This window comes from Macaca mulatta, chromosome 1 (assembly GCF_049350105.2).
Source record: "Macaca mulatta isolate MMU2019108-1 chromosome 1, T2T-MMU8v2.0, whole genome shotgun sequence".
In the NCBI taxonomy this organism is placed as follows: Eukaryota; Metazoa; Chordata; class Mammalia; order Primates; family Cercopithecidae; genus Macaca; species Macaca mulatta.
The window spans coordinates 199,170,535-199,188,838 of record NC_133406.1 but is presented as its reverse complement, the minus strand read 5'-3'; the positions used below and the strand labels follow the sequence as shown (position 1 = coordinate 199,188,838).

At 46.3% G+C, this 18,304-nt stretch overlaps 1 protein-coding gene across 6 annotated transcripts in view; it reads right to left on the bottom strand.

Moving 5' to 3' along the window:
* Window positions 1–18,304, bottom strand: part of HIVEP3 (HIVEP zinc finger 3) — a 537,183-nt gene that overhangs the window by 71,480 nt on the left and 447,399 nt on the right. The window lies entirely within an intron of this gene.

The following is an 18,304-nucleotide window of genomic DNA, read 5'->3' as shown; positions in this document are numbered from 1 at the left end:
ACTCATGCACAGCCTGGGCAGCCCAGACTCGGTGTCACACTTGGCTGAGACCCCTCAAAGGTTAACCAGGGAAACTCAACCAGAACCACAGGCTCTGGCTCCGCATACCCAAGCCCTGCAATTCTTTCCTCACCCGCTCCCACGTCAGTGTTGGGTGACCTGAATGCCAGTGTGTTTCTGAGGACTGGCCATGTGGGAAGCTGAGAGCAGAAAACAAAGTGGGCTCTGGGAACTGCAGGGCAGTTAGGGACAGGAGGCCTGGGCTCTCATCTGTGCTTTGTGATCCATTCCGAGTGGGTCTAAGCTCTCTAAGCCTCAGTTGCCTAATCGATAAAACAGATAACAAATCCTGCCTCGACCGTGCCTTGGAGCTGAAGTGGGCCCAATGAGATCGGAGACGCAGGCGCTGCGGGGTGAACTCTGGATGGGGCCGCAGATGGTGCAGGAGGGAAGTGCCAGTGGATTATTCAGGGGTGAGTTTTCCAAGGAGTAGATTATTCTCAGGTTAGTATCCTCTCTGGCCCTGGGTTCTGAAAGTGTCCACGAGGGACATCATTCACTGCTTTTTACCCTCTTGCTAACCCGCACCCCAGCCCGTGTTTCAAGGCAAAACCACAACCTACTGCCACAGTCTGTGAGAACTTACAATCTGACACAGCTGTGACCATTTGTTTGATCTAAGCAATTGCCAGGAAGATCATTCTGGAAGGTTCCTCTGGCTTTGCAGCCTTTCTTTGTCCAGTCAGTGCCCCAGGGATGCCATGAAAGTATGGGGATCCTTGCCCTCGAGTGGAGGAGAAAAGTTGGTCTGTGTGGAGCCCCAAGTGTGTGTCTCCTCCTAGGGCCAGCTGCCAGCTGGGCAGGCTCAGCTTCCTGGGCTCAGGTGCATCCTCAGGACCCTCCTCCCCAGGAGCAGGGTTGGAATCCCAAGGCTGGAGTCACTGTGGACTCCATCTCATCCAACCACCTGACTTTGGACATCAGGAAGGTGGCTTACTGAAGGTCCCATGTTGCTAACAGGCAGTGTCGCCACCTGGACCCAGGCCTCCCATGGCCAGAGTTGGTTCCTCAGCCCCTTCTCAGGTGTCCACTCCCTGGCATCCCCTGGCGAAGACCTGGGTGAGTGATGAGCATCTCTACGCTTACTTTTTCTCCTGTAAGCATGCCCTACTGCTGGCATGCTGCCCTCAGGCTCCCCTCATGCCCACCCTCTTCTTTTCACTAGTTGTGCGATGATACAGACTTGAAAATTCCACTTACTACATTTTTGCAGGTGCTCAGAAGATTAACAAGTCTTTAAGACTCAAATAATTGTCTCTTAAGGGGCAGGGCCTCAGACACTGTGACGTGCTTTGGAGGAGCAGGTGATTTGATCTTTTAGCTAAAAAGCATATCCTCTAAGTTCACTCCTTTTGTGTTCCTTTTCTACTTGGTGCTACAAAGAATTCAAAGTAACTATTACAAAACCATATTTATAGAAGAATGATAAACTATAAATATGAGATAATTATAAATAAGAATAACAAATCAGAACAAAGAAAATGGAAATAAGGCAGAAAGTCAGGATTGGTGGGATAAAAAGAATACCGCTATACCAATAATAAGGACTTACGGTGTTTCTATAATTCAGCTATACATTTATATATGAGCTTCCTGGCAGCCAAGCAGAAAAGGGAGATTTGGTCCATTATAGAGTCTTATAGCCAGAGAGGAAGGAACATCTAAGTTTCTTGCAAAACTTTTTCATGTGGCACTTCAGTCAGGAGCAGTATATGATGCAGGAGATCATTTATGTCTTCAATGACACCCCTCTGGTCATTGAATACAGTGACTGATTTAATGACATCCCTCTAGTCATTGGATGTGGTGTAAATACAGTGATTGATATTTGTCAATGAAAGGCAACGTATCAGCAGAGATTCTCCTATGAGCAGTCAAAGGCCTCCTGTGACTTGTACCAAAGCAGACTGAGTGTGGAGAAGACAGGGAAATCTCATTTCATTAGATTACATCTCAGTCAACAGGGTGGCCATATAAGATACCATCCAAACTGGGACACTTGGAGAATGAAATGGGAACTACTAACAATCATGGAGAAACAACAGGAATAAACAAGGACAGTCCCAGGCAAACCAGGACAAAATGGTTATCCTTACAATTAATATTTGCCTTATGGCCAAAACTAGGCATAAGTGCCAACTGTCTCTGGGTGTCTCATACAAACTTTTGATCTCTTCTATGGAGACTAAAGTTACCCCATGATCTCCTGATAGATTTCTTAGAGACTGGCTGTCTAGTCCATTCCTCTCACTTGACAGAGGAGACTGAAGGCTAGAAAGGTGATGTGATTTTCCCTGAAAAGCACACGGGAATGGTGGCAGGGCTGGACCATCCTGTGCCTCTTGACCCCCTAGACAGGGCTGTCCCCTCAATTAATAGAAGTTCTCTGTGGCTTCTGTGGCATGATGGGCACTGCAGTCTATGGCCCTTAGTCCTGTGGAAGCATCAGCATGGCCCCAGGGGACATCGCAGTATCCACGGCAAGGGGGAGTAAGGAGTTGTCTAGCATCTGAACAACAGAGTTGCCCTTTCGACCTATGTCCTAACCACACTGCAGCTGCTGGACAGAAGAAATGGGGAGCCCAGCGAAGGTGGGGGAACTCATCCTGGCAGCCTTACCCCAGGTCTTGCTTACCTAAGCTAAGGTGGGCAGAAGTGCTGAGCCTTCTAAAAATCAGACATGGTAGACACAGTTTGCAGCACAGAGAACTGCTCTTTGGGCTGGGCTGGGTCTCCTGAGCCTGGCTGCACTGTGATGGAGAGGCCTTTGGGTGCTATGTGTGGATAATCAAGGGTTGGCCATACTTACTATTCTTATTGACCCTTTCATGCAAGGATCTGAGAGCAGCCCCGAAACACTAGCTAGCAGCAAGCTTTGCTTCTTCCGATGGATGGATGGGACCCTGCAGCATGACTGGGTGGTGAAATGATCAATCTGAGTGGGGGTCAGCTGGCCAGGTAGGACCCTACATTGTTTAGTCCTGCGTTCTCCCCTCACTGAGCCACAAGGCTCTCCTTCGCAGGTGGGGGAGCGCCCAGCAGCTGGGGTTTGGTGCAATTCCCAGGGTCAGGTGGGAGGGGCAGGGTAGATGAAGGAGACAGTCAGGTGACTGTTGCATCATCAGGTGAGTACAGGGCTGCACTGCCTGCCCAGGGTCAGTGTCCAGCCTGCACCTGTGGGCTTGACATGGTGTTTCTCCAAGGAGAGGCGTCCTACCCACACTTCTGAGTCGGGGGCAAAAAGGCCACAGGAGCACCATTGGCTGCCAGGGCACAGAGTCAGCGAGGCCTGTGAACCGGAGGGGCCACCCTGTCATTCCGCACACAGGCATCTGAGCCATGGTGGAGAGTGGCTAGCCCAAGCCACACTGGGGCTTGGACTCCTGGGGTAGTGCTCTCTGCCAGCCTGCTCCACCACATCACAACAGGTCTGAAGTGCTTAATAGGAGGGGCAGGGGGAGAAGGGCAGCCAGAACCACAGGGCCAGATGTAGGGGAACCTGCAGGACCTAAGGAGACTTCTGCCTTGGAATGGATTCCAACTGTGGCATGGCATAAACCGAAGGACCATTCTAATGACTGTGACCAACAGACACTAAGAAAATCATACTTTGCTACCTTCTGTGGTTCTGAGGATATGTGTGAAATGTTAATACAAACTTGAAGTGATAAAGAAAAAAGCCACTTCTCCAGGGAATTGGTGAGAGCACCTGTAAATGTCACCAGAGAAATGGGCCCAGGAGCTGGGCCAACAGATGCCTGAACCCCAGACCAGAAGAAGACGGACAGCCTCTACTGATGGTCACAGAATGGGCCATGAGGCCATCGTCAGCCACCGAGAGCTCTGGCTCAGAGACTAGCTTATAACCCTGAGGGGAACCCGAGCTTCAGCAGCCAACTGGTTAGCATACCTGACAAATTAGCTCCCGCTTCAAGAAGCTTCCTTCAGTCTAACTGTGGGAGCAGCCCAATAGGAAGGAGATTGGGACTTGCTGGGGCTGGAGCCACAAAGGCCTCAGGGGAGTGGGAAATGATGGAGGAGCCTGGGGCCAAGGCAGGGAGGCCTGAAGCTCTGAAACCAAGCTGGAAAGCACCTTCTGTATCGAAGGCATCAGGACAACATGGCCATGGCCCAGGGTGGACACCCCAGAGGACCTTTCCAGAGGGTGGGTGGGAAATGGGCTCTCTAAGGTGGACAATTCCACTGGTCCTGGCAGGAGGTCAGCTTGAATCTGCCTTGGGCTCTAGACTGAGGAGCTGGGGTCCCCAGTCAAAGTTAGATAAGGCTGGGGCAAGATGGGGGCAGGGGCCTGATATCCAGTAAGCTGTTAGGCTAAGCTGGCCCTAGGCTGGTGGGGCTTCATACAGCTCTTCGCTTGTAATTTACACACACACGCCCCCACATATCCCAACATGCCAAAATCTGGTCAAAAATTTTACTGACAGTAATAAAACACACTGATGTCAAAAATACCAGAAAATTTTCCTTTTAACTTAAATACCTGGGAACCCAGGGCACAAGGCCACAGGCTGAAGAGGAGGCACTCAGTAAATATTCTTATTTAATGACCTAGCAACGAAGCCAGTGCCCCTTCTAAAAATCTCTGTGTACAATACTCTCTGTGTGTGCATGTATGCATGTGTGTGTTTAAGCTGGAGCAGAATTCTTCACTTGCAAAAAAAAAAAAAAAAAAAAAAAAACCACCACCACCAACAAAAAACCTAAAAGTGGCTATGGGCTCAGGTGGTGGCAAAACAAGCCAGATATAAGGATATGGGTCTGGAGACTAACAGGGAGAGGTGGTCAGAGAGTCACAGAAGGAAGTCTGGGCAAAGAGAGAGGCGAAGGTCAAGGTGGGGCTCTGGTTGGAAACAAGGATTGTGGCAGAGACTGAATATTTCTTCCATTAGCCAGTTCTCTTTCTTGTAGTAATCAAAGGCCCCCAAGCTGGGTCTATGGCCACCAGTTAGAGGCTGCCTTTCCCAGCCTCCCTTGCAGCTAGTTCTGGCCAATGATGTATGCAACTTTTAGGCCATAGCCAGAAGGAAAAGTGCTTGTCCTCTACCTCCCCATTTTGTCAGGAAGGAACATGGATGTGGTGGGGCTGAGCCAACTGTGACCACATGGACAAGAACATCACCCCAAGGAACAGTGGGACAAGAAGGTGAGACAAAGACACCAGCCCCTGAGAGAGACATACATCTTTGAGCTTGTTACTTGGTCCCTTTTGGAGCAGTTGAACAAATACACTAACTCATCCAGGGGATTGGAGTGTGATGTTGGTGTCTGGGAGGCTGGAAAGGGTTTGGCAGAACCCAGGTCTAGGTAAGTGGGGACACAGGGAGAGGTAGCAACAAAGATCAGGGTTTAGTTCTAAAGCACAAGACAGGCACCTGTGGCGAGGTAAGCATCCAGCCACTAAACCCATGCATGCAGCAACACAGCACAGTGACTCCGAAGGTAGCTTTGAGACTCAGGCAGCCTATGGCTGAACCCTGGCTCCTCCATCTCCTAACTGATGGTCCCCTAATCTGGGGTCTCCTCTAAGCCTTAGTCTCCCCATCTCTAAAACGGGGACAGTAAAAGTGTCATGTGTGGTTTAAATTGAGTTGACTCATATAAATCACTTGGCATGGCACCTGACATATAGTAAGCATTAAATAAATAATAGTCATCATTGCTACTGGAGAAAGCATTTCCATGGAGAGGCTGTCATGGCTGTGTGGAAAGATTTCTAGACTAGATTCCAGTCCTGGCTCTGCTGCTTTTAGGCTGACAGGCTGTCATGAGACTGACTGGGGTTATCATGTATGTAAAGTCCCGGACACACAGCTAGTGCTCAAGAAATGAGAGCCAAGGTTGAATTCAGTGGTCAAAGCAGGGCCCCCGAAGAAGCCAGTGTCACAATGACCCACCCGGATATTAGGATAGACCTGAGTTACCCCAAATAGGGGAAGCATTGGTTCCTGAGTTGGGCAGAGCCTTGGCCTGCATGCTGGAGACATGTGGTCCTAGCAGTGGGGATAAGAACACAGGCAGGCGATCAGGTGGTGACAGGTCTGATGGGACCTTTTCAGACTGAATGCTTCCTACCAACCCAGGGCACAAGCTAGAACTGATAATCATAGATGATTATCACCACAATCTTGGCACACAGCTTTCCAGGCCACCAGATCCATCTTCCTGACTCCATGAAAGCCAGACTAGATGGTTCTCCTACTGAGACTGAGACTTTGCAGCCTCCAATGTACTTCTTGGTCACTGGATTTTCATGAGATGACCAATCAGTGAGGACCATGGCAGAGCAGCTCTGTCTTGTCAGTGTCCTGAATTCTAGCCTCAATTACTGCCAAATAGAGGAGTCATATGAGCACACTCCTGTCCTTAAGCTCATAACACTTGCATCCCTCTTACTGCCATTTGATTCTGGGAGACACTGATGCCCTGAGAAGAGGCATGACTGACCCAACAAGAGAGGACTGGGAAGTCTTCAAGCCAAACTAAAGACGTTTCTGAGTCCTTCAGTCTGCTCTTTGGGGTCAACTCCTCCTGAACAGCAGGTACTGCCTGACGCTGGCTTGACCTGCTTGGGAGCTCTACGGGGGCAGAGAGGTCTGGGCTGCAGGTGGGACAGTGAGTAGCACACCTGGTGAGAGCCAGGGGGCTGAGCACCTGGGTCTCCTCACCACAGGCGGGCTGCCTCCCTGGCTTGCTTTTTCCACCTTTCTCTGGGGGTCGGCCTGTGGGCTTCTTCCAGCAAGGGCCGATCAGGAGGCCTAGAGTCACCTTAGCTGCCATGGGTCCAGTAACCTGTGGCAGGAAGCCCTGGAACACACAGGTCTACTGTGTGACCCTAGGCAAGGCACTTTCCCTCTCTGGGCCTCAGTTTTCCCTTCTGTAACATGAAATTGGGCTGAATGACCTCAAGGTCACTTCCATTCTGACAATTCTGGATTTTGAAATCTAAGACCAGGTGACAGTGTGGCCAGCTAAAAAACACTGGCCACGTTTCCTAGTTTGCTCAGGCTGGTTGCAATATAGACCTTAGGCTGAGGAGAATTCCACGGGGTAACTTACGCCTCACATTCCTGTTAGACCTTGGTCAAAGTGAGGATCCAACTAGGGATACCTGCTGATCTTTATAAAATGCAACCCTCCCCATGGGACTGGCTAAGAGGTGGACTGGCAAGGTTAGGCTCACCCACTGGCCTATGGCACCATCCTCTTGGCTTCTCTGGGAGAAGGGCTGGCCAAGAGTCCTGTGCTGGCCTGAGCTATAGCTGCTGACACCAAGCAACCTGCAATTGTTGGTGGAAGTCCTGCCTTTCCTGCAGATGCTTGACTCACCTATAACATTCTAACCTCACTTGTGTCAGGGTATCCCACAACATTGACCTACCAGCAATCGGGGGGTCCGTGCAGAGAAAACTACCCCTGCCTGGGGATCTGCATGTATCCCAGCAAGCAACCCAGGCCTCCTGGACACCAGCTCCTGCCAGTCTAGACCCTGGTCAGGTCCTGACCTGCTGACCCTCTCCTGGGCTGTCACCACTTCCACCCCTGTCCCCAGCCATGTCATCAATCCCCAAATCTGGTTGTTTCTGTTCCCTGCCTCTCCTTTGGGCTTGGGTTCATACCCCTAGTTTTGTCGAGACCAGAAGTTCCAAAGACCAATGACAGTATAGAAATGCTGAGGAGCTTTCTTCTTCTTTTTTAAAAAAATTGTTAAATGAAAAGTTACACGAGCTTCTGCAGTTCCAAGATGGCCAAATAGGAACAGCTCCAGCCTCCAGCTCCCAGTGTGAGCGACACAGAAGATAGGTGCTTTCTGCATTTCCAACTGAGGTACTGGGTTCATCTCACTGGGGCATGTTGGACAGTGGGTGCAGGACAGTGGGTGTGGCCCACCGAGTGAGAGCCAAAGCAGGGCTAGGCATCGCCTCACCCGGGAAGTGCAAGGGGGAAGGGAATTCCCTTTCCTAGCCAAGGGTAACCATGACACACAGCACCTGGAAAATCGGGTCACTCCCACCCTAATACTGCACTTTATCAAGGATCTTAGCAAACAGCACACTAGGAGATTATATCCCGTGCCTGGCTCGGAGGGTCCCACACCCATGGAGCCTCCCTCATTGCTAGCACAGCAGTCTGAGATCTAACTGCAAGGCACCCGCCATTGCTGAGGCTTGAGTAGGTAAACAAAGCGGCCAGGAAGCTCAAACTGGGTGGAGCCCACCGCAGCTCAAGGAGGCCTGCCTGCCTCTGTAGACTCCACCTCTGGGGACAGGGCATAGCTGAACAAAAGGCAGCAGAAGCCTCTGCAGATTTAAATGTCCCTGTCTGACAGCTTTGAAGAGAGTAGTGGTTCTCCCAGCATGGAGCTTGAGATCTGAGAACGGACAGACTGCCTGCTCAAGTGGGTCCCTGACCCCCGACTGGCCTAATTGGGAGACACCCTGAACTAGGGGCAGACTGACACCTCACACTTCACAGGGCCAGGTACCCCTCTGAGACGAAGCTTCCAGAGGAACGATCAGGCAGCAACATCTGCTGTTCAGCAATATTGACTCTTCTGGAGCCTCCGCTGCTGATACCCAGGCAAACAGGGTCTGGAATGGACCTCCAGCAAACTCCAACAGACCTGCAGCTGCGGGTCCTGACTGTTAGAAGGAAAACTAACAAACAGAAAGGACATCCACACCAAAACCCCATCTGTACATCACCATCATCAAAGACCAAAGGTAGATAAAACCACAAAGATGGGGAAAAACCAGAGCAGAAAACTGAAAATTCTAAAAATCAGAGCGCCTCTCCCCCTCCAGAGGAATGCAGCTCCTCTCCAGCAATGGAACAAAGCTGAACAGAGAATGACTTTGACAAGTTAAGAGAAGAAGGTTTCAGACGATCAAACTTCTCCGAGCTAAAGGAGGAAGTTCGAACCCACTGCAAAGAAGCTAAAAACCTTGAAAAAGATTTGACGAATGGTTAACTAGAATAACCAATGTAGAGAAGTCCTTAAATGACCTGATAGAGCTGAAAACCATGGCACAAGAACTATGTGACAAACGCACAAGCTTCAGTAACCGATTCGATCAACTGGAAGAAAGGGTATCAGTGACTGAAGATCAAATGAATGAAATGAAGTGAGAAGAGAAGTTTAGAGAAAAAAGACGAAAAAGAAACAAAAAAAGCCTCCAAGAAATATGGGACGATGTGAAAAGACCAAATCTACATCTGACTGGTGTACCTGAAAGTGACGGGGAGAATGGAACCAAGTTGGAAAACACTCTCCAGGATATTATCCAGGAGAACTTCCCCAACCTAGCAAGGCAGGCCAACATTCAAATTCAGGAAATACAGAGAACACCACAAAGATACTCCTCAAGAAGAGCAACTCAAAGACACATAATTGTCAGATTCACCAAAGTTGAAATGAAGGAAAAAATGTTAAGGGCAGCCAGAGAGAAAGGTCAGGTTACCCACAAAGGGAAGCCCATCAGACTAACAGGAGATGTCTCAGCAGAAACCCTACAGAAGAGAGTGGGGGCCAATATTCAACATTCTTAAAGAATTTTCAACCCAAAATTTCATATCCAATCAAACCAAGCTTCATAAGTGAAGGAGAAATAAAATCCTTCACAGACAAGCAAATGCTGAGAGATTTTGTCACCACCAGGCATGCCCTACAAGAGCTCCTGAAGGAAGCACTAAACATGCAAAGGAAAACTGGTACCAGCCACTGCAAAAACATGCCAAAATGTAAAGACGATCAATGCTAGGAAGAAACTGCATCAACTAACGAGCAAAATAACCAGCTAACATCATAATGACAGGATCAAGTTCACACATAACAATATTAATCTTGGCCGGGCGCGGTGGCTCAAGCCTGTAATCCCAGCACTTTGGGAGGCCAAGACGGGCGGATCATGAGGTCAGGAGATCGAGACCATCCTGGCTAACACGGTGAAACCCCATCTCTACTAAAAAATACAAAAAAAAAAAAAAAAACTAGCCAGGCGAAGTGGCGGGCGCCTGTGGTCCCAGCTACTCGGGAGGCTGAGGCAGGAGAATGGCGTAAACCCGGGAGGTGGAGCTTGCAGTGAGCTGAGATCCGGCCACTGCACTCCAGCCTGGGCGACAGAGCCAGACTCAGTCTCAAAAAAAAACAAAAACAAAAACAAAACAAAACAAAAAAAACCCAATATTAATCTTAAATGTAAATGGGCTAAATGCCCCAATTAAAAGACACAGACTGGCAAATTGGATAAAGAGTCAAGACCCATCAGTGTGCTGTATTCAGGAGACCCATCTCATGTGCAGAGACACGCACAGGCTCAAAACAAAGGGATGGAGGAAGATCTACCAAGCAAATGGAAAACAAAAAAAAGGCAGGGGTTGCAATCCTAGACTCTGATAAAACAGACTTTAAACCAGCAAAGATCAAAAGAGACAAAGAAGGCCATTACATAATGGTAAAGGGATCAATTCAACAAGAAGAGCTAACTATCCTAAATATATATGCACCCAATACAGGAGCACCCAGATTCATAAAGCAAGTCTTTAAAGACTTACAAAGAGACTTAGACTCCCACCCAATAATAATGGGAGACTTTGACACCTCACTGTCAACATTAGACAGATCAATGAGATAGAAAGTTAACAAGGATATCCAGGAATTGAACTCAGCTCTGCACCAATCGGACCTAATAGACATCTACAGAACCCTCCACCCCAAATCAACAGCATATACATTCTTCTCAGCAGCACATTGCACTTATTCCAAAATTGACCACATAGTTGGAAGCAAAGCACTCCTCAGCAAATGTAAAAGAACAGAAATTATAACAAACTGTCTCTCAGACCACAGTGCAATCAAACTAGAACTCAGGACTAAGAAACTCAATCAAAACAGCTCAACTACATGGAAACTGAACAACCTGCTCCCGAATGACTACTGGGTACAAAATGAAATGAAGGCAGAAATAAAGATATTTCTTTGAACATCTTTGAACTGGTTCTTTGAAACCAGTGAGAACAAAGATACAACATACCAGAATCTCTGGGACACATTTAAAGCAGTGTGTACAGGGAAATTTATAGCACTAAATGCCCACAAGAGAAAGCAGGGAAGATCTAAAATTGACACCCTAACATCACAATTAAAAGAGCTAGAGAAGCAAGAGCAAACACATTCAAAAGCTAGCAGAAGGCAAGAAATAACTAAGATCAGAGAATAACTGAAGGAGATAGAGACAGGAAAAATGCTTCAAAAAATCAATGAATCCAGGAGCTGGTTTCTTGAAACGATCAACAAAATTGGTAGACCGCTAGCAAGACTAATAAAGAAGAAAAGAGACAAGAATCAAATAGACACAATAATAAATGATAAAGGGGATATCACCACCAACCCCACTGAAATACAAACTACCATCAGGGAATAGTATAAACATCTCTACTCAGATAAACTAGAAAACCTAGAAGAAATGGATAAATTCCTGGACACATACACTCTCCCAAGACTAAACCGGGAGGAAGCTGAATCCCTGAATAGACCAATAACAGGCTCTGAAATTGAGACAATAATTAACAGCCTACCAAGCAAAAAAAGTCCAGGACCAGATGGATTTACAGTCGAATTCTCCCAGAGGTACAAGGAGGAGTTGGTACCATTCCTTCTGAAACTATTCCAATCAACAGAAAAAGAGGGAATCCTCCCTAACTCATTTTATGAGGCCAACATCATCCTGATACCAAAGCCTGGCAGAGACACAACAAAAAAAGAGAATTTTAGACCAATATCCCTGATGAACACCGATGCAAAAAGCCTCAATAAAATACTGGCCTACTGAATCCAGCAGCACATCAAAAATCTTATCCACCATGATCGAGTGGGCTTCATCCCTGGGATGCAAAGCTGATTCAATATATGCAAATCAATAAACGTAATCCAGCATATAAACAGAAACAAAGACAAAAACCACATGATTATCTCAATAGATGCAGAAAAGGCCTTTGAGGAACTTCAACAGCGCTTCATGCTAAAAACTCTCAATAAATTCGGTATTGATGGAACGTATCTCAAAATAATGAGAGCTATTTATGACAAACCCACAGCCAATATCATACTGAATGGGCAAAAACTGGAAGCATTCCCTTTGAAAACTGGCACAAGACAGGGATGCCCTCTCTCACCATGCCTATTCAACATAGTGTTGGAAGCTCTGGCCAGGACAATCAGGCAAGAGAAAGAAATAAAGGGTATTCAATCAGGAAAAGAGGAAGTCAAATTGTCCCTCTTTGCAGATGACATGATTGTATATTTGGAAAACCCCATTGTCTCAGCTCAAAATCTCCTTAAGCTGATAAGCAACTTCAGCAAAGTCTCAGGATACAAAATCAATGTGCAAAAATCACAAGCATTCTAAGACACCAATAACAGACAGAGAGCTAAATCTTGAGTGAACTCCCTTTCACAATTGCTTCAAAGAGAATAAAATACCTAGGAATCCAACTTACAAGGGATGGGAAGGACCTCATCAAGGAGAACTACAAACCACTGCTCAATGAAATAAAAGAGGACACAAACAAATGGAAGAACATTCCATGCTTATGGATAGTCAGAATCAATATCATGAAAATGGCCATACTGCCCAAGGTAATTTATAGATTCAATGCCATCCCCATTAAGCTACCAATGACTTTCTTCACAGAATTGGAAAAAACTACTTTAAAGTTCATATGGAACCAAAAAAGAGCCCGCATTGCCAAGACAATCCTAAGCAAAAAGAAGAAAGCTGGAGGCATCAGGCTACCTGACTTCAAACTATACTACAAGGCTACAGTAACCAAAACATCATGGTACTGGTACCAAAACAGAGATATAAATCAATGGAACAGAACGGAGCCCTCAGAAATAATACCACACATCTACGACCATCTGATCTTTGACAAATCTGACAAAAACAAGAAATGGGGAAAGGATTCCCTATTTAATAAATGGTGCTGGTAAAACTGGCTAGCCATAAGTAGAAAGCTGAAACTGGATCCCTTCCTTACACCTTATACAAACATTAATTCAAGATGGATTAAAGACTTAAATGTTAGACCTAAAACCATAAAAACCCTAGAAGAAAACCTAGGGAATACCATTCAGGACATAGGCATGGGCAAGGACTTCATGTCTAAAATACCAAAAGCAATGGCAAGAAAAGCCAAAATTGACAAATGGGATCTAATTAAACTAAAGAGCTTCTGCACAGCAAAAGAAACTACCATCAGAGTGAACAGGCAACCTACAGAATGGGAGAAAATTTTTGCAATCTACTCCTCTGACAAAGGGCTAATATCCAGAACCTACAAAGAACTCAAATAAATTTACAAGAAAAAAACAAACAACCCCATCAAAAAGTGGGCAAAGGATATGAACAGACACCTCTCAAAAGAAGACATTTATGCAGCCAACAGACACATGAAAAAATGCTCATCATCACTAGCCATCAGAGAAATGCAAATCAAAACCACAATGAGATACCATCTAACACCAGTTAGAATGGTGATCATTAAAAAGTCAGGAAACAACAGGTGCTGGAGAGGATGCGGAGAAATAGGAACCCTTCTACACTGCTGGTGGGACTGTAAACTAGTTCAACCATTGCAGAAGACAGTGTGGCGATTCCTCAAGGATCTAGAACTAGAAATACCATTTGACTCAGCCATCCCATTACTGGGTATATACCCAAAGGATTATAAATATGCTGCTATAAAGACACATGCACACGTATGTTTATTGCAGCACTACTCACAAAAGGAAGGACTTGGAAGCAACCCAAGTATCCCTCAATGACAGACTGGATTAAGAAAATGTGGCACATATATACCATGGAATACTATGCAGCCATAAAAAAGGATGAGTTCATGCCCTTTGTAGGGACATGGATGCAGCTGGAAACCATCATTCTCAGCAAACTATCGCAAGAACAGAAAATCAAACACTGCATGTTCTCACTCATAGGTGGGAACTGAACAATGAGAACACTTGGACACAGGAAGGGGAACATCACACACTGGGGTCTGTTGTAGGGTGGGGGAGGGGGGAGGGGGGAGGGATAGCATTAGGAGATACACCTAATGTAAATGATGAGTTAATAGGTGCAGCACACCAACATGGCACATGTATACATATGTAACAAACCTGCATGTGGTACACATGTACCCTAGAACATAAAGTATAATAAAAATAAAAAAAGTTACTTGAAAAATTTTAAACCACTGCAGAATTGTACCATTCTTGGTTCTTTTCCGTGAATCTCCCTGTCCCCACATGCCCCTCCCCAGGGAAGCTACAGTTAATTTAATATGTTCTTCCCAACACCCTAATGTATTTATATTGATCTGCGACTTGCTTTTTTTTAAATCTATGTATGGATATCTAGGTTCACCTCTTTCTTTTGGGAGGCAGCAGCACTGTATTCCATTTTGAGCGGTACTCAAACTCAGCCAGTCCCTTACTGATAATGATATGAAGGTTGTTTCCAGCTCTTTCTATTCCAATAAATACTACATCGAATATCTTCTGCATACTTGTATGAGTATATCACAGGCTAACCTCCTAGAAGGTAGAATACTTGATCAAAGGGAATACACCTTGAAGCTTTTCATGGGGACTGGCAAATAGCTCTTCAAAAAGCAGAAATTTACACTTCCGCCAATGGTGAGTGAGCACTATTTCCCTAACCTCCTGCCTACCTGGAGTATAAACTATCTCTTTAACATTCACTAATAAGAAAGGCAAAATGGTTGTATTTGGTTCCCACTGCTGCTGTAACAATTTACTACAAATTTAGTGGCTTAATGCAAAATTTATTACCTTACAGTTTGAGTGGTCAGAGGTCTGAAATAGGTCTCACTGGGCTAAAAGCAAGGTGTCAGCAGGGCCACTTTTCTCTTGGGGGCCCTAGAGAAGAATCCCTTTCCTTGCCTTTCCCAACTTCTAGAGGGTGCCTGAATTCCTTGGCTCATGGAAGGCTCCCCTTCCACCTGCAAAGCTGGTAAAAGTCGGCCACATCTTTCTCATAACAAATCAGTCTAATACTGACTCCTGTCTCCCTCTCTCTCCTAAGGACTCTTGTGATTACGTTGGGTCCACCTGGATAATCTCTCCACCTCAAGATCCTTATTTAAATCACATCTACAAATTATCTTTTGCCATAATGGGCAACATATTCAGTTTCCAGGGCTTAGAATGTGGATAGTTTGGGGATCCATTATTCTGCCTACCACAAAGATATCTTAAGTTTCAGTTATAATTATTCTATTTTATTTTTTTCTGAAATGGAGTCTCGCTCTGTCGCCCAGGATGGAGTGCAGTGGCTTAATCTTAGCTCACTCCAACCTCTGCCTCCCGGGTTCAAGCAATTCTCCTGCCTCAGCCTCCTGAGTAGCTGCGATTACAGGCATGTGCCACCACACCCAGATAATTTTTGTATTTTTAGTAGAGATGGGGTTTCTCCATGGTGGCCAGGATGGTCTTGAACTCCTGACCTCAAGTGATCCCCCACCTCAGCCTCTCGAAGTGCTGGGATTACAGGTGTGAGCCACCACGCCTGACTGATATCTTATGTTTTTAAATCTGTTTCTTGATCTCTAGAGAGGCTTAGCATTTTTGCATAAGCGTATTTACCAGTTATTTCATTTGGGAGATTATTTTTCTGGTTTACATAAACTCTTTTGATATTGAAGCTATTGACCCTTTACATATAGGTTGCAGATATCTTCTCTTTATCATTAGTCTTAGCTGTACAGAAAATTTTTTTGTTTCCATGTGGTTAAATATACCATTAATTTTTCCCTTTATGACTTTTAGGTTTCACTTCCAATATTATTTTTTAGAATGTCACCCAAATTTTCTTCTAGTTCCATTATGATTTATTTTTCCCCTCCTTTCCTTGTTTCCTTCCTTTTCCATTGTCATCTTGGCTCCATGTGGCACTTATTTGGGTGTAAGGAGTGAGTAAAGATAAAGCTTAAGTGTTTTTTCTCTCTGTTGTCCCAATCGCATTATTGAATAGTCCACCTCCCCACCTCTGAAATGTCTGTGGTGTCTGCCAAAAGCACAGGTTCTAGCCCCATTCCAAATCCACTGAAATAGAATTTGTTGGAAAGGGGACCCAGAATCTATATTTTTGCTAATTTCCTATGTGAATATTATAAATCCGGCATATACTTTTCTACGGGCATTGGGGAAGCTGATGAAATTCCTCTAACTGCCTCCTAATCACCCTGCTTCCAGGTTTCTAGCCTTCTCCCAGACCACCATTCATTGTGGAAAGAGAAATCTCTTTAGTTGCCAACCTCGCCAGGCCTCTCCCCTCGTCAAGAATTCTCAATGGCTCCCCAGGGCAGAGAGATTCAGTCATTGGCGTTTCAGTTCTGTCAAAATTGGGCCCACCCAGTCTTCCTGGCCTCCTCTCTCTCCATCCTGCTCTTTACACTTTGAACTCTCTGCCTTTACACATTGTTGTTCCTGGTGGGACATGCCAAGAAAGGAGTCTGGAGACATTCCACAGAGGAGTCAGGGAACCCTTCTTTGAGCTGGGTTTTGAACTATGGGAAAATGTTGATGGTGAGATTTGCAAGAAAGAGACTCTAGGTGGGAGGTCTGTGATGGTTAATATTGAATGTCAACTCGATTGGATTGAAGGATGCAGAGGGTGTTGCCAAAGGAGATTAACATTTGAGTCAGTGGACTGGGAAAGGCAGACCCACCCTCAAACTGGGTGGGCACCATCTAATCAGCTGCCAGTGTGTCCAGGATAAAAGCAGGTAGAAGAACGTGAGAAGGCTAGACTGGCTTAGCCTCCCGGCCTACATCTTTCTCCTGTGCTGGATACTTCCTGCCCTCACACATCGGACTCCAAGTTCTTCAGCTTTGGGACTCAGACTGGCTTCCCTGCTTCTCAGCTTGCAGACGGCCTATTGTGGGGCCTCACTTTGTGATCGTGTGAGTCAATACTCCTTAATAAATGCCCCTTTATATATACATCTATCCTAGTAGTTCTGTCCCTCTCGAGAACCCTGACTAATACAAGGTTCAATGTATGCAAAGCACAGGAGGCTGGAACGTGGCCACAGGAAATGTTGTTTCAGGGCTCCAGGCAGGGGCCCCACGATGTGCTGGGATGGCTTCTGGACACTGGGAGGTGTTTCCACACATCCCCTCCTAGGCCCCAGAATGATGAGATAAAGTCGCAAACTGTGAAGATTCAGTTATGTCAAGCAGACCTTCTAACAGAGCTATGGTCAGTGACTGCCCTCTGAAAGCAGGTGGAAGGCACAACTGGGTCCCCATGGGGCGGGCAAGGACGTGCTGCTGCTGCTGTTGGGCTGGACCGTGCTTCCAGGGTGGCCAGCCCCTCACACCCTCTGACCTGGATTCATTCATGGAAACCCAGCACAACCTAGAGTCCATGGATAGCCTGTGTTGGAAGGAGATTTTCTGCTCATCCAATAGGTCGAACAGCTCTGCTCCCCCAAGAAGCCTGGGATGTCTGCCTTGAGCCAGGCCCGTGGCTTAACCAGTTCATCAGTGTCTTCCAGGTGAACCTGCCTCCCGCTAGCCTGGGCAGGAACTGGGCTTCATTCAGATTTGCATTTCCAGTGCCTGATACAGAACTCAGCTCTCAGTAAAATACTAAAAATATTTAAAAAACTTAACTGACCACCTACTATGCCCAAACGAAACAAACATATTGATTCTTACACATCCCCTTTTTATAGATGCCGGGGGGATGCGGGGCTGAGGCTAATGGCTTTAGATCAGACACAAAAAGGCAAAGGCAGGATTTGAACCCCGAGTGCTGGCCAACATCCAGGAAACCCCCGAGGGCCCTGATCTTGTCAGAATGACCAAGTGAATCCTACCTTCCTTCCCTGTATCTGAGATCCTCCAGGAAGTCTTCCCTGGTTAACTACAGCCACCTACATACAGTTGCATCAAAGTCCTCCCTGCATGCAAGTCACTCTGCATGACCATGTTAACCTTAAGGCTGAGTTTCTTGTTAACTGCTTTTTCCCTCAATAATGAGTGATGGATTTTTCACTGTCTGGGAGGCTCTCAAATAATTTCCCTTGGATGACTGGTCTCCGTGTTCCTACTTTTCCTTCTCCTCCTCCCTCCCAACTCCAAGACCTAAACAGGGCTTGGAATTTCTGCACACTGGTCAAAAAGCAAATTCTACTGAAAGCA